This window comes from Octopus sinensis, unplaced genomic scaffold (assembly GCF_006345805.1).
Source record: "Octopus sinensis unplaced genomic scaffold, ASM634580v1 Contig09616, whole genome shotgun sequence".
NCBI classification, from domain to species: Eukaryota; Metazoa; Mollusca; class Cephalopoda; order Octopoda; family Octopodidae; genus Octopus; species Octopus sinensis.
This window is the reverse complement of record NW_021831849.1, coordinates 194,801-216,492: the sequence shown is the minus strand read 5'-3', so window position 1 is coordinate 216,492 and position 21,692 is coordinate 194,801. Positions and strand designations below refer to the sequence as shown.

The following is a 21,692-nucleotide window of genomic DNA, read 5'->3' as shown; positions in this document are numbered from 1 at the left end:
AGGTCTGTAACTTATTGGCAAGTGAGCTTTCGCTTCTGCATAGCTGTCAAGTAAAAATAATTCCTGTGGTTATGACATGGGATGGAGTTGTCTCGAAATGCTTCAAAAATTATATGAAGAAACTATCTATTGAAGCAGGAACGAGGACATACATCCAATCCGTTGTACTGAAAGGAACGCTCGAGAGTATGATGATCGAACACAAGCACGGAATGAAGGTATCTGGTGAAGAATACGCTTCTGCTTCCAACCGGTATGTGGAGATGGCATGCAAAAATGAAGACGACCCAATGAATGCTAAAGAAGATGCAATGGTTGAATCAGATGTGGTAGTGGGGAGTAAGAGGCAGCTGGAAGTAGACTCTTCTTCCAAGAGAAGGAGAGTGGATATCAGCGAGCTGGAGTGAGATCTGCTTAGTTTCTGATTAACTATTAATTTATTATTGGTTTAATAAGGAAAATTTAATAGGTCTGTAATAATTTTTGAAATGTGAGCTGATTTAAAAACTACGCCATCGGTAACTCTCTTCAATAAATGAGCCAATCCGCCAAAGCATGTCCTGAGTAAAAGGACACGTTTTCCTGACGATTCGACAGCCAGGGAGACAAACAGTTTGCCATTTTCTAATCAACATGATTCTCTCGTTTCGTTCCTTTGGCCCGTTTAGATTGAACTCCAAAATGTTCGATCAATATTTTATGTTCTGGACCAGGGCTGGCCAACCCAAGGCCCGCGGGCCGCATGCGGCCCGCGAGAGAAATTTTGTATGTAGTTAACCTATAAATACATTCAAGATAAATTTTTCTTAAGTTTAATAAATAAAGATAAATTTTATAAGTTTAATAAATTTTAAAGTTTATCTATTTTTGTAGCTGTTCTCGGAACTAAAAAAATATGAGAAAATGTTTGAAACATTTTCTTCTCCATTTCATGTTGACGTTTCTATTGTTTCAAATACTTTGCAGACGGAAATAATTGACCTACAGTGCAACAGTGAACTAAGACTTGTTTATCCTACTATATCCAAAATTGACTTTTATAACAAATATGTGACTGCAGAAAAATATCCCAACTTAAGAATTTTTGCACAAAGAGTTGTAAGCTCCTTTGGATCTACTTACGTATGTGAATCATTCTTTTCGAAATTAAAGTTTAGTAAAAGTAGATATAGATCTTCTTTAACAGATAAAAACTTAGAAAACCAATTAAGATGTGCAACTAGTAATTGTGAAGTTGATTTGAAAAAATTAAGTGAAGATAAAGAAAAACAGATTTCTCATTGATACGTATAATTGGACTGAATGCTATTTTACTAAATAAAATCTTATCTGTGTTGTTTTGATATCTATCCTTAGTATGTACATGTATATGCGGCCCGCGGAAAGGATTCATTTGGACAAAGTGGCCCGCGATGCGATTTGGGTTGGCCAGGCCTGTTCTGGACGGAACAGTAGTTTACGCACATGAAGTCTTAGACTATACACTTTTTTCTGTAAAAGGAAAAGTCATCATCCCATCGGGTCGTCGGCCGTCCCCCCTAGGTTCCAGTTGAGAGTGGAATCTAGCATTTCGGAAAAAGCAACTGATGATCTAGTTTAGTTTGGGATGTCGTGCAAACTGTTCAATTCCGTTACATGAGAGGGAATAGTAAAATAGCTTTAAATACTCGATAATTCTAATTGACAATATCAATAAGTAAAAGGAATATCAATTATTTCACATGTCTAGTAAGTATGAGAGTGTTACTGGTTTGCCAGCGCATCGGCCTGGCCATCGTTTGCGGCAAAGTACACTGCGTCTTGACCGCTGCCATAAAACTTACTCCTTTTTTTTCTGTCATCTATTAAGTGTTTATGTAAAAAATTATTGAACATTTATGTAAAAAATTATGTTTTAAAAAGCCAATGTTAGAGGCAACTACTAATCTAAAAAAACTCAATCTACAATATTTTAGATTATGATTAAACATTTTTATTAAAATATAATTCAGATGCTTCTGTGAGAATTAGAGTAAAAGTATAAAGACGGACGAGATTTTTTAGCCATGTAAATTCTGATTTTATAGTATATAGTTACGAGACAAAGAGGACTGCATAGCCAAAGCGAGGAGACAATTCCGATGACAAAATTAATCAAAATCTCAATACAAGGGATCAAAAAATAAAATGACCTTTCTTCCAACTGATCGGAATCACTTCCAAAAATAGTTTTTGGGAAAAAGTAAATTATTTTCAAAATAATCGCAAATGCAGACATGGTTGCATAAAAAAAGGTAAACATTGTAAATTTCACAAGAATTCTCGACAAATTGTTAATATTTAAACCACTTCCAAGTAGTTGCTTTTTAGTTTTTTTTAAATCTCTATTTCCCAAAGATAGAAGGAGCACAGTTGCAAAGGAAATCATAAAATAGGGAAGACAAGCATACAAAAATCCGACTTGAGTACCTTCATCAACTTGACACATCCCCGATAGAGAATTTGTAGACAACATTTTTGTGGAAGCCCCAGTCCCGGCGTGAATAGCCGGAATAAACCAACCAGAAAAATGAAATAAATTTGTCCATTTGCTTATGCTTTCCTGTCCCCATTTCTGCGAACATGACAGGAACCAAGACACTGCTAGTACCAGAATCCACATGTGGGAAGCAGCTGCAAAAAACTGCTGAACACCATAAATTACGATGCACTGAGTACTGCTTAAGGAATCATAGTAAAGTCCTTTTTCGTTTAATCTGCAGAACAGGAATCTGTTTGCCATGGACAATATAATAGAAAAAAATAAAGAATATAGCATTGAAGAGGAGATAACGAATATCATCGGCTTTTCTGGATATTCAAGTCGGTTTTGTTTAATGTAGAGTCCAATCAGAGAGAAAAGGCAAAGAATAAAACAACAAAACGAGAATCCAAGCAAAACTCTTCTAGAAATATCAAAATAATAATTTTTTAAAGATGCAGGACATGGATTGAGACACTTCAATCCCCACTCTGTCTGGACTTGTATTGTAGTATTGGGGCAATTGCTTAGATTTGGTGGTTCGGAAATTTTTTTTGTTGAAGTTAGATGATCATTATGAATACAAAGTGCTTCGTTTTGTGTTTTGAACTTTTCACAGCTAAAATATTTGTCCCAGTCAAAATTTAGACGGGAAATAGTTGTAGTACAATCAGAATATACTTTATGACACAAAGACTGGCATGGATAGAGAATAAAGATCTTTCCGTGCTAGAAATATTTTAAGAAAGTATACTTGTTTGCTACAAATTGGCGCAAATGTAGAGCATACAAATTCAATTGTAAAAGGAGAACAATTTGACTGCAAAAGATCAGAAATTGTTGCAATTCTGTCCATAATCTCCTCTTGTGTCGATTGTCCAAAACTGTTTGGAAGATAAGTCAAGTTAAATCCGATTGATTTGCAAATTGGGATCCTCACAGATTCACATTGGTCATCAGATTTAACAAAAAATGAGCAGAACACAAAAACAAACAGCATCCAACGATAATTCCACTAAATTACAGTGAAAAATTATAATATTCGATTGTTTCGACGTCTATCTGCGCAGACTAATGACATTAATGATTTACGATTCTAGTCTATTAAACTATTATAATGGCGCACTTGTCTGATAGTAAATGATTAGTCTGCTCTAGCACACAATGATATTATGGGCACTTAATTACAAACGTGGTTTCTGTTGCTTATTTCAAATTTTTCACTCACGTCGAGTGTGATTTGCTTAAGCTCAGAGTATTTTGTTCCCAGGTTATCACTCGTTAATTCTCATAGGGTGATTTCAGTTTTACAGGGTACTACCTGAACTTGGTAAATATTATTAATATTTGTTGTTGATTAAATAAATCTAAATGTAGTTCGACATCTAACTGATAAGGGAATCGGGTGATTGTTCTCTGTGATCTAGATCAATATATAAAATTCAATTTTTTAATTGTTTTCATCAAAGTAAAATAATTAGATGTCAAGCTGTTCTGTACTTGACTGTCAAGTACGATATTTTATGCTCCAGTAAACTCAACTTTATTTATAGAAGTTATTAGCCTTGTCCCCATCTATACAGTATAGCTTGGTGTATTCCATTTTTAATATCAATCTATAATCGATATTTTTAATACAGTGTCAAAATTCAACAAATACCTAGTAGATAAAATACCATAGAGTTGTTGTTGTTCCATAACCCCGATCTCACATTAAGTTATGAGACCAGCAGCTTGCAGAAACAACAGCGCCCTCCCAGGTTGCTCCTATTGGACCTCCGGGGAGTGAATGACAAATTTTTACGGAGCGAAAGAAGACCAGAACAGCGGAATAGATGGGCAGTTGTGTGCTCGCAAATGGGACAAAAGGGGGAGATCGAATGTCCATTTTGGCAAGGATCCGGGAATATAGATTCGCCGGCGTGTTCTTCATTGAACGAGAATTTCCGTTTAGCACATTTAGAGCAGAACATGGATGATAGGGAATTCGAGATGCAAATAAAAATTGCGTTCCTCTCATATTTAGATGATCATAAATTGGCAAAAGGTTTGTTTCACAGTGGAGGTTATCAATTGGGGTTGATTTCAGACACCCAGATATTGTGCGCATGGCCTTGTTTTGTACTGATTGAAGTGCCATTGTCGAGTTTGTGGATAGGCAGGGCGCCCAGCTTGGACTCGCATAACTTAATAAAGGGCGTAATGATTTCGAGGGCAAAGCCTCAAGTCTGTTTTCAATGAACCAATTCTCAACGGAGTATAATTGTTGCTGGATGTTGAGAGAGCCTGATATGTAATCTGCGTAAGATAATGTCAAGTTGTTTGGATCATTAACCGGAAAGTCATGTAATTATAAGTTGAACAGGAAAGAAGACAACACAGAACCCTGTGGTACTCCATTTGGAAGATATCGTTGTTTTGAACAGTGGTCCATAAGAGAGACGTATCTCATTCGACCCGATAAGAAGTTTGCAAGGATTTGAGGTTTGAGTTTAGGTCTGTCTTTAAAATTTTGTTGATGAGTCCACACCGAGGGACGCCTTTGAGACATCGATCGAAACGTGGCTGTAACTTTGGGAGAAATTTTGTATAATTCCTTGAGGAATGAATTTTTTGGAGGTGGAAATGACATTGAGATAATTGACTGCTGCGTCAGTCGAACGAAAGTTGATAATGTCGAAATCATTCAATTATTTTTCTAGAGCGAGACGGTAGTCGTCCCAGGAAGCTCCTTTGTAATTTGTATAACAACGCAGTTGAATGTCGATGTTGGATTTTAGGGCATTCTCAATAATAATCGGATTGTGATTAAAATTTATGTCGTAAATGACCTTCCAAAAAGTAACAGGGGCCAGAATTGGAGTACACAGCGAGATGTCAGGAGAAGAAATTGCGTCGCCTTTCCTTGACGGTGTTCTGGTGTAAGATGAGGGGTTGTTGAGGATAACTAACCCATCAAATTGGTCGAATAGTAGAGATCCTCTTGAGTTAAGCGATTGATTTTTTAGCCATATCGGGCTCTTTGCGTTCATATCAATGACATTGTTGAGGGACTGGAAATTTTGAATAGAAGAGGTCCATCCATGAGGACATAACGAGTGAGGAGGTATGTATATATCTCCTGGTTGATGACCCTGTAGAAACAGTTATAGCTGTCATTTCAATCACTGGATTGTTGTCAATTAGCGAGTAAGCTTGGGAGGTACAGTTAGTGAACAGGATGGATTTTTTGATAAGAGTTAGTAGGCCACCCCTATTTACAGAGCCTGGTCTGGCAAGCGATTTTTGGTCGAGAGCTTCGTTTCTTGCACCAAAGCAATGTCTACGTCGTGCTTCTCCAAGAAGGAATAAAGTTCAGCAGTCTTCTGAGCAACCCCATTGATGTTGATCTGCAAGATACGAAATAGGTTCTTCTTGCTGGGGCCAGGATTTGGTTCAATGTCTCCGGAAAGAAGAACGGCGAGTTTGATAAGCAAAGAGGTCCTTGGGAGCAACGGCTTCGCGCCTGCTCTGCTGCCACCGACGTTGCGGAATTGATCCGATCCGACATGGGAGTAGTTGTGGGTCTTTTCGTAGTATAAAACTATCATCTGCCACCGCGAGAAGGTGACCCACGTCGACAGACAGAGTGGCATCAGTGTCGTTAATATAATGTGTCTCAACTGATAGTAGTAGATTCTTCATGTAGATCACTAAAATTAACATCAAAATGGTCTCTAAAAAGTTTTTAAAATGAATTAAATAATCTCAAAATTATTCCCGGGACACTGTCTCAAATAGCCACAAAGCAAAAATAAAAATTTCTGAAAGCCTAAATGACTAGCTTTATTCTAAAAGTGAAATTGAAAATATAAGCAATCAAGGCTTTGATTAGTAAGGTTACACAAATGAGGGTTTTAAAACATTTGTAAATTAAGAAAATTGTCGATTTTTTTCGAATTGTCGATTTTAATGATGTTTAACCAAAATCTAATAAACCATTTGTAACATAGCAACTCTAAAATGGAAATTGGCAATAATGAAAGTTTATTTTCAACTTTTAAATTTAGATGATAAAATTCAAAACATGCCAATTGAACAAAGTTCTTTAAAATTTGTCGAGGTAATTTAATTACGTAACTTCGATGCTACACAGGTTCCAAATTTAGAAGAAATCAAACAACTAATAAAAAAACTGCCAGGAGCTCCCCCACTACCAGAAAAAGAGACAAAATTTTCTGAACTATATCTAGTTATTCTCATTTATAATATTTAATAGTCTGTTCTGAAAAACATTCAACATCCTCCAATATTTCGGAACACGTGTTGGACAAAGGCGGCACCACAGAAAGAGGAAAAATACTGCAAAACTCCCAGTGAAACAATTGGAAATAATTTTTCACTCCAAGCTTCTGATTTGACTGTAAAAAGACTTAAACGTGCGGTAATAAGACCATCCAGACTTCGTATACTTATTTTTGATAAATTCCCAAATAGCAAAACTCAAAAATAAAGAAAAAAATGTTTCAAATAAAAAAAAGTTATAACGTCATTAATATCATTTAGAAGACAAGAACTCTGTCTTCCAAGGTCTCCACTCTCTCAGTTGAAGAGTATCGTAAGGACACACCAGACTGATCAAATAAATGAAGAAAAGAATTTGGAAGTATTATATTTGACTCTTAATCAACAAGAGATACAATTATTACATCACAAATGGAATCAGTGATGTAATCCTGACTGATATCACGGAGACTACTAAAAGCAAAATCATCAAACTAATCCCAGCAAAACTATTAAAAAGGGGATTTGATGAGATATGGGAAGAAGTAGTTGAATCTTATTATTCTGGATTGAAAAAATCGATTGGTTCTAAGGAAAATATGTTTTATTTTAGTTGACTATATTCTTATGGATAACCAAGAACGGACAAGACTTTGCATAAGTGGAACGATAGAAAGCTACGATTTAAAGCAAGAATAAATCATTCTACGTTCGTTTAGAATCATTAGAGCTCCAATTCCTTGGCACGACAGTTATCGAATAAATAAAGAAACTTGTACCGCCGAAATATTCACTTCCCATCCAGTCATTTTAGAGATAAAAAATTTATGGCATAAAGAGTTTCCATTTCCATAGCAATCTCTTAGATACAAGAAATTGAGATTTGTGGATATTTCAGAATTTAATTCTCTCAAAGTTAAACCGTCGCCGTTAGAGTTTGTAGCCTTAGTGAAAGAGAAATGTAATACTACTTGGAATCTTTTAAACGAAAAGTAATAATTGATAGAAAATACTTGCTCAGATGGGTTTTGGACTGTGCTAAGATAGTCACCGATCTAAAAAATACTTGGAAATGTCTTGTATCAAAATATAGCAAAACTCGACCCATTTCATTGATCCAACTATTTTTTAATTGCGTAGAAGCGACAATGTCCTTCCAATTGCGAGAAATGGTCATTGAAACGCTGTCAGATTTCAGAAATGTCCTTGACGAGTTTAAAGTTATTTTTACGTCATTCAAAATTATAGAACGGAAACAACTATATTGGGGACTTTGATGAGATTATGTATACTCAAAATTCAATAATAAAGATTGACTTGATTCTTGAACAGAATCAAGTACAATTTCAACCATCTCTCGACCAGACTAGGGAATGTATTTTGAACTGTATTAATGAAATTGTGGAACGTAGTCGAAATGTTAAGAGAGTATTTGTTTTTTTCAAATTCATATTTAAGGTGGAGACTCAGCTTTTTTCTCAACTTGAATCGTGTCCCATGTTTTTAAAACCAGTAAACGTAAATGATGAACAAGTCCTTGGTTATGTCGACGATTGCATGTGTATTTTTGAAAAAAATCTTCCTGGTCTAAAAAAGTTAAGCTCAAATAAATCATATTCCTCAGTTATTTAGTTATTTACAACGAGCTGGGTAGTCTTATTGATGGAACTATGGAAGCAGAGGCAAACTTGTTTATTGAAGGGAAGCATTCTATTGAGACCTTCACTTTGGTAAATAAAAATTGTTTAAATGTTAAGAAATACAACAAATATAAAGATATTTGTGATTCGATATCGCTGATGAGAATAACGGCTCCTCTAAACATGTTTTTCCTCGACGCATCTAAAATGAATGAATCCATGCACGACTCTTCTTTAAATTTGTGTCAAATTCTGATAAACTTTCAACTCGAGAAAAATAGAGTGCATAACAGATCGTATATATCAATTCTAATATATGAAACAGAATATGTCGTCAATTTGACAACATTGCTGAGAGATTATCACAAAATCCCCAAAACAAAAACGAATTGATTGAACAAATCAACTTTCATACAGAGGTTTACTAAATTAAATAATGTCCAGGCACAAGAATCGTTATTATTTGACATTAAACGTGAGATTCAAGAGGCTGCAGAAAGATTAAAATTCCTGCTGGATTTTGCTATATTACAAAGTTTAAACTTGCTTTAAATGTTTAAAAGGGGAGGATATTAAATTGACTAATACTGTTTTTGGATGGCTTGACCGAATTTCACTTTTATTTGATATTTCGGCAACACGATTAAGTGCCGCTCGTAAAAAAGCCGAAGAAGATTTACTCGTAAAAATTAAGGAATTCCAACTGAAATTGCGAGGATTGTTGTCAGAAATTGCAAAATTTAGAAAAAAAGAAGTTTTACTTTTTTCTTCAGATAACAATTAAGATCATGAGTTTTGAAGAAATAAAAAATAATGTCGAGAAACTGATCTCTTTGAAAGAAAGATTGAATCTCGCTAACAAAGAAATGGAAGAACTAAACCAGGAAGAGATCTGCCTGGATTTCGAACCTACTACATTCGAAGTTCTCACCGAGGCAGAAAAAACTCTCGAGCCATTTAATATTTTATGGAATATTGTCTCCAATTTTAACACAAAGAGCAATTCGTGGATGTACGGTATGGATTTCATTTGGAGTCATGCAGATTCTTTCGTTGGACTAAATTCGGAAGACGTGGAAGAACAGGTTGACGAAATGTGGCGTAGCGTTCACAAATTGACTAAAGTATTTGCCGAAATGAAAGGACCTCTTCGTGTTACAGAAAGCATTAAATCTAAAATTGAGAAATTCAAGAATATTTTGCCACTAATGCACGTAATTTGCAATCCAGGTCTCCAAGAAAGACATTGGAATCAAGTTTCATAATCTTGCAAAGATATTTTAAATAGCTTAGTGATGTTGTTGGTACATATTTATCTCCAAAAGAAGGTTCCTCACTAGCCTTAATGCTGGAAAATGATTTAATGAAACACATAACCACATTGGAGGAAATAAGTGGAATTGCCACCAAAGAACACTCTCTAGTCAAAAGTCTCGAAAAAATGAAGTCTGAATGGAACGACGTGGTCTTCAACTTTATCCCATATAGAGATTCGGTTGATTATGAACATGAAAGCAATGTATAGGGCATCAGCATACTAGGAGGCTTCGACGATGTTCAGTCATTACTAGACGACCATATTATGAAGGCCCAGACAATGATGGGATCGTCATATATAAAGCCAATTCAAACAGAAGCCAAAAATTGGGAAACTAAACTCATTTCAATGCAGGATATTATTGATGAATGGACCAAAGTTTGATTTTGTTTAATTATACCTCACAGTGTCAAGCGACCTGGCTTTATCTTGAACCTATTTTTAGCTCCGAGGACATAATGGCCCAGATGCCTAATGAAAGTCAAAAATTTTCTATCGTTGATACAAATTGGCGTCAAATTATGAGAGAAGCCGTGAAAGATGTTCACTGTCTCGCCTCCACAGATCAAGAAGGCATGCTCGATAAACTCAAGGAGTCAAACAATTTGCTTGATGAAATTCACCACGGCCTAAATGCTTATTTGGAAAAGAAACGGCTGTCCTTTCCCAGGTATGATTTAAATTGAGAAAATAGATTTTTTTTCTTGTCAAATGACGAATTGCTGGAGATTTTGTCGGAAACCAAAGACCCTACACGCGTTGAACCACATTTAAAAAAATGTTTCGAAGGCATTAACAAACTGGAATTCAATTCTGAGAATGAAATACTTTCCATACTTTCTAGCGAAAATGAAAAAATTTTACTTACACGAAAAATACAACCCGCAAAAGCAAAAGTTTTGAAACAAACTACAATGTTAGGGGATGGTTGAAAAATGGCTCCTTCAGTTAGAAGATGAAATGATTCGCAGCGTTCGAAATTCAATAATTTGCTCTCTAAAGGCCTATCTGTCGACATCGAGAATAAATTGGGTCGTTTCGTGGCCTGGGCAAGTCATTTTGGCTGTGAGTCAAATTTATTGGGGGCTTGGAGTTGTAGAAGCAATAAAAGAGAACCAAATGAAAGTACATTTTCGAATCATTTCAGGAATTTCTTGAACTAAATAACGCACAAATTGAAGAGATTGTTACTTTGGTACGTGGAAACATAAGCGGGGCTGCAAGAATAGCATTAGGAGCCCTAATAGTCCTCGACGTACATGGCAAGAATTTATTTTAATATAAAAAGGACGTGACATTGTTGATCAATTTGTTAGAGAAAAAGTGTCATCTATATCAGATTTTCAATGGCTGGCTCAACTCCGCTATTATTGGAAGGAAGATAATGTCTTAGTATCGCAAATTACGACTGATATAAACTATGGTTATGAGTACCTTGGAAATAGTCCCCGTCTTGTGATCACGCCTTTGACTGACCGATGTTACAGGTTTAAAGTGACCTTAGTTTCGCAGGACTTTAATGGGAGCTCTAAAACTCAATCTTGGCGGTGCTCCCGAGGGCCCAGCAGGGACTGGTAAGACAGAAACATGTAAAGATTTGGCTAAGGCTGTTGCTAAGCAAGTATATATATACGAATAAATGTAGTGCGTTGTGTTCAACTGTTCTGATGGGCTTGATTACAAAGCAATGGGAAAATTTTTTAAAGGACTTGCTCAATCAGGAGCATGGGCGTGTTTTGACGAATTTAATAGGATTGAAATTGAGGTATTAACCATTTTTTATCCAACAGGTGTTGTCTGTAGTGGCTCAACAAATAATGTGCATTCAGTTGGCGATTGCCGCTGATCAAAGCATATTTATATTCGAAGGGACCGAATTGCATCTTGACCGTACATGCAACATGTTTATTACAATGAATCCTGGGTACGCAGGAAGACAGGAACTTCCAGACAACCTTAAAGTTATAGTAAAAATATTATTCTGTTATAGGTCTTGTTCAGAACTGTAGCAATGATGGTGCCTGACTATGCTCTTATTGCGGAAATCAGTTTATATTCGATGGGGTTCGTTAGAGCCAGAGAGTAAGATTTATTTGGCAATTTTATAGACTCGCTACAAAAATTGTGGCAGTCTACCAACTTTGTTCTGAACAGCTCTCATCCCAACACCACTACGACTATGGAATGAGAGCAGTCAAGTCTGTGTTGACATCTGCTTCCAGTTTAAAAATGAAATACCCAGAAGACGACGAAGCTTTGTTGGTTTTTAAGGCAATTGAAAACGTGAATATGCCCAAATTCTTAAAGCAGGTTGTCAAATTTAAATCATTTTAGGATATTCCACTTTTTGAAGGAATCATGTCAGATTTATTCCCAGGAATCGAATGTCCTCAAATGTCATATCCAAATCTCCAACAGGCTTTAATAGAAAATATAGAAATCAAAAAACTACAGCCTACCGACTCTTTTATCAAAAAAATAATGCAGGTAAAAATATTTTTTAAGGACACAGATCTATGAAATGATTCTCGTTCGTCACGGACTGATGATCATTGGTGAGCCAATGGGAGGCAAGACTCAGGCATATCAAATATTGGCTTCGACTCTGTCAAATTTAAGCTCATCTGGTATAATGGATGAATTCAAGACGATATATACAATTATAAACCCAAAGGCACTTACGATGGGCGAACTATATGGTCAATTTGACCCAGTTTCGCGAGAATGGAACGATGGTGGCGTTTAAACTATGATTTATAGGCGTCTTGGCAAACAAATTTAGAGAATATGCATCTTCGAGAACGAATGAAAGAAAATGGATAATATTCGACGGGCCTGTAGACGCAGTTTGGATTGAGAATATGAACACAGTACTCGACGATAACAAAAAAGTTATTAGCTAGCGTATTCTAATTTTTAGCTTTGTTTAATGAGTGGGGAAATTATTCAAATGAATAACATGATGAATATTATTTTTGAACCTGCTGACCTTGAGCAAGCTTCTCCTGCCACCGTTTCCCGTTGTGGAATGATATATATTGAACCTGTCTTGTTGGGGTGGCGGCCACTTTTGGTTTTGTCTCTGAAATGGATTATATGCCTAGAAAAGTTGGATATGCTATTACCTACCTAAATCAGTGACTGTTGAAATTAAAGAAATGCTTCAAGACATGTTCGAATGGCTGATCGATCCATGCCTACTTTTTATAAAAAAGAATTGTAAACTGGTCTTTCATTTTTCTGAAATGCACCTTGTGTCCACTTTACAACGTCTGATATTATCGATGATGGACGAAATAAATGACGACATTGAAGAAAGTTTAACAAAACAACAGGCTAATAACTTGAATGATAATTTGTAGATTACACTTTGGATTCAAGGAATATTTTTATTTTCTTTTGTTTGGGTTATTGGAAGTATAATTGAAAGCGAAAGTAAAATAAAATTCGACGCTTACTTTCGACAACTAATATCTGGAACGAACTCTCAACATCCAAAACCTAAGAGCAGTAAGCTTACCAAGGTTAGTCTACTGTATTTAAAGACAGAATAACACTTTTCCAATATCGGGAATGATCTATGATTATTATTTTGAGAAAAAGGCAAGTGGCAATTGGGTCGAATGGGAATCTTTGGTTCCACGAAACCAAATATTAGACCCCAAAACAAAAGTAAGACATACTAATTCAACTAGATTAACGACGCAATTATTATCACCGTTGAAACTGTTCGGCAAAACTTTTTTTTGAACACTTTTTTAAAACATAATATTCCAGTGCTGTTTATTGGACCAACTGGGACTGGAAAATCAGCAATAACTATAGACTACATCAGTCATCTCTCGAGTGACAAATATACACAAAATATTATTAATTTTTCTGCCAGAACTTCAGTAAATCAGACTCAGGACATGATAATGTCTAAACTAGAAAGGTTTTTAAATTCTAATTATTTATAACAGACGTCGGAAAGGTCTCTACGGCCCACCAATGGGGAAAAAATGTGTCGTATTCATCGACGATTTAAATATGCCTTCTAAAGAAAAATATGGAGCCCAATCACCGATAGAGTTGATTCGCCAGTGGATCGACCATCAGCACTGGTATGATAGACGTGACACTTCTGTCATCAATTTAACGGACATTGTTAACTATTTTTTTAATAAAATAGAACTTGGTCGCTGCAATGGCGCCCCCTGGTGGAGGACGGAACGACATTAGTCCCCGAATGATGAGACATTTCAATGTTATCGGAATTGATTCGTTTGCAAAAAATACGCTACAAAAAATTTTTACTACCATTTCCGATTTTCATTTCGAAAGTTCATTTGATAAAATTTATTCAAAAATGGGAAAGGTCTGAAAACTTTGATTATTTTTCAGACTTTAGTGCTGGCTACCATGGAGGTATATGATTTTTGCATACAAAATTTTTTGCCAACGCCGAAAAAAAGTCACTACGTGTTTAACTTAAGAGACTTTGCTCGAGTAATGTCAGGAGTCTTACTCCTACCCTCTAAAAATTTGGACTGTTCAGAAAAACTGTTAAAGTTGTGGATACATGAAATATATCGGGTTTTCTATGACAGGCTAATTGACGACGAGGATCGGTAGAGTGACTAGTGTTTAGCCTGATAGGGATAATTTTTTTGGAATAGTCCGTAAAAGCTGTCAATCACACTTCAAGACAAATGTTGATAAGCTTCTTGGACATTTTTCTGCTGACGGTCGTGTGAAAGATCAACATGTTAGAAATTTGATTTTTGGTAATTTTAAAAAAATGGATGAAGAGGGTTCTTATAATGAAATGTCAGATTTAACAGAACTTACTAGAATGATGGAAAAGTGTCATATCTGATTAAATTGTAGTCATTTGCTGGAATATAATCAAATGAGCAAAAATCCTATGAATCTTGTCATGTTTAAATTTGCAATCGAACACATTTCAAGAGTATCTCGCGTATTAAATATTGACAACGGTCATTGTCTATTAGTTGGTTAGTTTCTAGTTTTTTGAATACATTTAGGAGTTGGTGGCAGTGGGAGAAAGTCTGTTGCTAAAATGGCCGCCTATATTGCAGACTATTCTATTTTCCAAGTCGAAATGACGCGATTTTATTCAATAACAGATTGGCGCGAAGATATGAAAAAAGTTTCTATGTGACAACATTTTTAGCTCTTGTTTAAAGCTGGAATCGATGGAAAACCAATCGTATTTTTGTTCAGTGACATTGAAATTAAAGAAGAGAGCTTTATGGAAGATATTGGAATGATACTCAATTCAGGCGATCTTCCAAATCTATTCCAACCTGACGAAAAAGCCGAAATTTTAGAAAAAATGCAATCAATTTTCAAAGCGGAGGTACCTTGACTTCTCTAAAATTTAGAATCGGAAAAATGACCCCACTCCATTAATTTTATACAACTGTTTTATTGATAGAGTGAAGAAAAATCTTCATATAGTTCTGGCAATGAGTCCAATTGGTGCCTCCTTCCGAAATCGATTAAGAATGTTTCCATCTCTTATAAATTGTTGCACTATTGACTGGTTTCAGGTTTATTTTTCCAAAAAGTTATTTCTAGACTTGGCCTGACGATGCATTAGAAATGGTGGCGAATAAATTTTTTGAGGACATTAATTTAGACGAAAGTTATAGACATGGAATTGTTACAACTTGTAAGCAGTTCCACAGTGATATCATAACCTTATCAGCCAGGTAGAGCGAATAAAATAATAAACTAGATATTTTAATGAAATGAAAAGACACTACTATGTTACCCCCACGTCCTATCTAGAGTTAGTATCTACATTCAAATCTTTACTAAAATTCAAACGTAAAGAGATTGAAACCCTCAAAAACCGTTACATGACTGGTTTAGAAAAATTAAGTGATGCTTCATTACAAGTATTGCTTGTCGTCATAATTTCAGGTTGTTCAAATGCAGCAAGAATTGACTGAAATGCAACCTCAGCTTATAGAAACCTCGAAAGAAACCGAATTACTTATTGTCAGGATTGAGGAGGATACTGTAGAAGTTGATGCCAAAAGACAAGTTTTGATCATTTTCCTAAAGTGCAGATTGTTTCCTCTGATAAGGCTATTGCAAATGAGGCAGCAATGGCATCAAAAGCCATCAAAGATGAATGCGAGACAGATTTGGCTGAGGCTCTTCCTCAACTTGAAGCTGCCTTGGCGGCTTTGGATACCTTAAAGCCATCTGATATTACAAACGTTAAATCGATGAAGGAAAAATTCATTTAAAAGTTATATTTAGAATCCACCTCTGATTATAAAAGTTGTAATGGAGGCCATATGTGTGATGCTCAACGTCAAGCCGGAAAGAAAGCCAGACCCCAGTGGTAGTGGAAGAATGATTGACGACTATTGGAGTTCATCACAAAAAGTTCTTAACGACATGAAATTCATCGATCGGCTAAAATCTTTTGACAAGGACGACATAAATCCCAACAGTATTCGAAAAATAAGAGAAAAATATATCCCCGATCCACAATTTGTCCCTGGCATTGTCAAACAAGCCTCAACTGCATGTGAAGGTCTTTGTGCCTGGGTCAGAGCAATGGATTCTTATGATCGAGTCTCAAAAGTCGTGGCCCCCAAAAAAGAAAAATTAGCCATTGCTGAGGCTAAACTTGCTGTCCAGATCAAAACATTGCAGGAAAAAGAACTGCAACTAAAAACAGTCTTATCTAACCCACTTATTGATTAGGTCGAGGATAAATTACAGAAATTAAACGACCAGCTTGAAGAGATGACTATCAAAAAGGAAAACCTTATTGAAAACATTGATCAATGTTCCAAAAAGCTGACAAGAGCAGGGAAGCTGATTGGGGGATTAGGAGGAGAAAGGGAAAGATGGCAAGATATGGTGAAAACATTAAAAAATCTTTATAATGACGTGCCTGGAGATGTTTTGGTCTCTGCTGGGGTCATTTCTTATTTGGGGGCGTTCTCTACTTATTACAGAAAGGTAACAATATATTAAAAATTTTAGACTGTTATAAACGATTGGCACAGTCTGTGTCTTGACAAACAGATTCCTTGTTCACAAAATTTTTCAATGACTAACATACTTGGAGATAATGTCCTTATTCGTAGATGGCAAATATGCGGACTCCCAGTGGACACTTTCAGTACTGATAATGGAATTATAATTAAAAATTCTCTACGTTGGCCATTAATAATCGACCCTCAAGGTTGGGTTTGAAAAAATAACATTTTTTAGGGCAGGCCAATAAATGGATCAAAAATTTCGAGAAAGACAATGGTCTTTGTGTCGTCAAATTAACTGACAAAAAATACCTTCAACATATGGAAAATTGTATTCAATTCGGAAAGCCGATTTTAATTGAAAATGTTGGCGAAGAACTCGATCCTTTGCTGGACCCAATTCTGATGAAGCAAATATTCAGACAACAAGGAGTGGACTATATTAAGCTGGGGGACAAGTCAATAGAATACAATCAGGATTTCCGTCTGTACATTACGACCAACCTCAGAAACCCTCACTATTTGCCGGAAGTATCAGTCAAGATTTGTCTCATCAACTTTATGATCACCGAGCAAGGATTAGAGGATCAGTTATTGGGAATTGTCGCTGCCAAAGAAAAACCTGAATTTGAAGAAAAAAAGAACAGTTTAATCATTGAGGGAGCTGAAAATAAAAAGCAGCTCAAGGAAATAGAGGATAAAATTTTACAGGTTTTGACAACTTCGAAAGTAAATTTTTTGTTTGATATTTTAAGGCCAATATTCTCGAGGATGAAACTGCAATTGAAATACTCTCGTCCTCAAAAATTTTATCTGAAGAAATTGCAGCAAAACAAGAAATTGCTTCAAAAACAGAAGATGAAATTGATAAAACAAGGAATCTCTATGTTCCAGTATCTAAGCATTCAACAGTCCTCTTCTTCTGCATTTCTGATTTGGCCTTTATAGATCCTATGTACCAATATTCCCTTCATTGGTTCATAAATTTTTATATTCAAGTTGTTTTTAAAAATGTATTTCCAGGCTATTGAGACCAGCAAAAAGTCGGATTTCATCGACAAACGAATCGAGCTGATTACTTCTCATTTCACAGAGTCAATATATGCTAATGTGTGCCGATCTCTGTTTGAGAAAGATAAATTGCTTTTCTCTTTTATGCTCTGCATTGGAATCCTCAAAGGACGGTATAATATTATAATTTATCCAAGAAATAAAATTGACGACACTTTGTGGAGATTTTTCCTGACTGGAGGAGTCGCACTTGATAACTTACAAGAGAATCCTGAAAAGGGTTGGCTTTCAGATAAGTCATGGGGAGAAATTGTACGAGCGGGAGATATTGATCAACTAAGTCAGTTTCCTGACTGTATTGATTAAATAAATTACATTTGTAGCTATTCGCCAAGAGGGAGAAAAATGGAAATCATTTTATGAACTGCAAGATCCTCAAAACAGTCCACTGCCAGAGCCATACAAAGATTGCACTGAACTGGAATTTCTTGTTATTCTTCGATGTCTCCGTGGGGACAAGTTGATTCCCGCCATCCAAAAATTTATAATCAATAACCTTGGAAATAAATTTATTGAGTCCGGAACGTTTGATTTGAAGTCAATTTTTGCCGATTCTGCATCCACAACTCCGCTCATATTTATATTGTCGCCTGGAGCAGACCCTCTGCACTCCCTTCTCAAATTTGGAATGGAACTTGGATATAAACAGTCGACAAATATACATAGCATTTCACTTGGACAGGGACAAGTTTATATATTTAAATGATTTATTTTTAGGGAGTTATTGCAGCCAAAATGATTGACGAAGCCATTAAAGTGGGGGATTGGGTTATACTCCAAAATTGTCACTTGGCTACCAGCTGGATGCCAAATTTAGATAGAATATGCCAGGAAGTAATCCATTCTCAGCTCTAATATAATTTAAGGTCATGATTCCCGGACAAATTCACCCTGATTTCCGACTGTGGCTGACAAGTTATCCTTCAGAGCACTTTCCCGTAAGCATCTTACAAAATGGAATTAAAATCACAAACGAACCTCCCAGCGGACTTCGTTCTAATCTCCTCAGATCATATTTAAGTAGTCCCTTCAACGAAGCCGGATTTTATAACGATTGTGACAAAGTTCAACTATTTGAGTATAATTTAGCCTGATAAATTCCATCGGATGTTATTCGGGTTGTGCTTTTTTCACACTGTTGTTCAAGAAAGAAAACAATTTGGCTCGCTTGGATGGAACATTCCTTACGAATTTAACGATTCAGACCTTGTGATAAGCTCACGACAAATGCGGGTTATTAAGAAGTGTTATTTTAGATGCTAATCAACGACTACGATAATGTCCCTCTGGACGCACTTGTGTACCTTACAGGGGAGTGTAACTATGGAGGGAGAGTGACTGATGATAAAGACAGAAGACTACTACTTTCTTTACTAGGCAATTTCTTTAACTACAAACTGATTGAGTCAGAGGAATATTGGTTTATATATAATACATTACTGCAGTCTATCAACAAGCGGGGATTATCACACTCTTGCTGATGGGAACTACGACAACTATATCTCATATATCAAAAACCTTCCGACAACATACAGCACCGATGTATTTGGTCTACATAATAATGCTAACATTACCAAAGATTATCACGAAAGTCAGACTGTAAGGTCGTTAAACCCTTATATGTAGCTTTTGATGAAATTCTTGTCGACACAGCCCGGGGAATCTAGTAATAAGGACAAATCCGCCAATGAGGCTGTGATGGACTTGGCGACAGATATTTTGAGCAAATTGCCAAATGAGTTCAACATTGGAAGAGTCTCATTGACATATCCAGTTCTATACAACGAGTCAATGAACACTGTTCTTCGACAAGAACTGATTCGCTACAACTCTCTCACATCGACTATATCCACATCTCTTGGAATTTTATGCAAGGCAATCAAAGGATTTGTTGTAATGTCTCAAGAATTGGAGGGAATATTTGATTCACTGCTTATTGGAAAAGTCCCTTCAGCCTGGCTATCGAAATCTTATCCTTCACTGAAACCTTTGGGAAGTTATATAAACGACCTTCTTGATCGGTTTGACACATTATCTAACACTCAGACTGCACTTTTTTGAAAATTGGATTGAAAATGGACCGCCAACAATATTTTGGTTGTCTGGATTTTACTTTACACAGTCCTTCCTCACAGGTATGCCTTTACCATGTTCACAAGTTTAGGAGTTAGCCAAAATTATGCCCGAAAATACAGAATATCCATCGATTTGATTAAATACGTGTTCCAGTTCACCTCAGAAAGTCAAGAATGTTTGTCCAAGCCCGAGGACGGAGCTTTGATCAATGTTTGAGAATTTTCTCTAGATTATTCAAGGGGTTGTTTCTAGAAGGTGCTAGATGGGATGCTTCTACTATGACCTTGGCTGAATCACTTCCAAGAGTACTATATGAACAGTTGCCAGTGGTATTATTAATTTGAGAAATATGTTTTAAGATTTGGCTGAAACCGGTGAAAAGTGATTTCGTGGAAAGTAGAATTCAATATTCGTGCCCGATTTACAAAACAACTAGTCGTAGGGGTGTCTTATCTACAACTGGACATTCGACAAATTTTGTAAGATTTCTCGAAATTCCGATTTCTGATGATAAACCAGTCAATCATTGGATTAATCGAAGTGTTGCCGCGATTTGCCAATTAGATGATTAATATTAATAACTCAAATTAACCTAATAATATATTGATTTCTAATTAATTTATGATCAAAATAAACTTTAGAATCGTCATAGAATTAGATTTCTTTGCCTAAATATTAAAATCTACCATATCTTCTAGAAAAATATTTTTCACGAATTTTAACTAAGAGTACTAAAATTAACATTAATGAATTAGACATAGATTTTAGTTTACTATGAGAATTATTATACTGTTAGTTTTTTTAATTTTTAAAAAAAATTCACGAAAATGCATCATGTCAATTCCAAAAAAGAATTATTTGATTATCTTGGAATTTTCTGCGGATCAGAAAAAGACAAATTGAATGCAAGTTATTTGGAGAAATAGAGCTCTTGCCAAAATATGAGAAACGAGGATAGTGAAATCCGCCACGTCTGTTATGCAAAGAACAATATTCTCACCATCACACGTCTTGGATGGAACGACAATCTTGCTTTGGGTATTATTGCTAATTGGTGTTTTTAATTATAGATTGAATACAAAGCGTCAGATTAAGACGTTTCATTTAAAATAGTACCATAAAATAAGGCGTGAATTAAAAGTTAGATTAATTAAATTTTTCAATTTACTGGTCTTGGGCCTTCCTGAACAGCACCATCATCTTTCGTGATCCTCTTGCTATTATTTTGTCCTTCCTCAGAGTATTCGTTTTCTGTCACCTCATCATGTCTCCTCTTCATCGAGTTAGCTCCCCTTTGGTGAGTGTTCCACACTGCATAATCTTTGTTGAGAATCAATGCTTTAGTCATTACGTCTTCGAAACCATGTTTATATTCTACGAACATTCCTTCCAACGTCTTCTTTAATGCAGTCGTTTGGATGTATGCCAGAACACTGCCTTTAATGCCAATCAAATCCATGTATATTTTAAAATACTTGGAGGCGATCGCATCCCAGGTAATGACAATCGGAAGTATTTTGACTTTGGCTTTGTAAATGATTTCTAATTCACTTGCCAGGATATCATATTTATGAAGTTTTTCAACTTCAACTGCTTTTAAATTATCCACACACGTGACTCCAATCTCTATTAGCCATATGTGGTTTAATTTTTTGTCGTATAGGAAAATGTCCGGCTTGTTATATTGAATTTTTGATTCGGTAGGGATAGTAGTGTCAACTCGTAATTCAGCACGATCATTGGTAATTACGCTTTGGATAGAGTGAGTCTTTAACCTTTTTGATTTTTTGAATCCAAATTTTCTGCATAGGTGC

The 21,692-nt window shown here is 35.8% G+C and overlaps 1 pseudogene; it reads left to right on the top strand.

Moving 5' to 3' along the window:
• The first annotated feature begins 212 nt into the window (after positions 1–212).
• LOC115228153 lies at positions 213–20,450 on the top strand (annotated as a pseudogene).
• Positions 20,451–21,692: the final 1,242 nt, after the last annotated feature.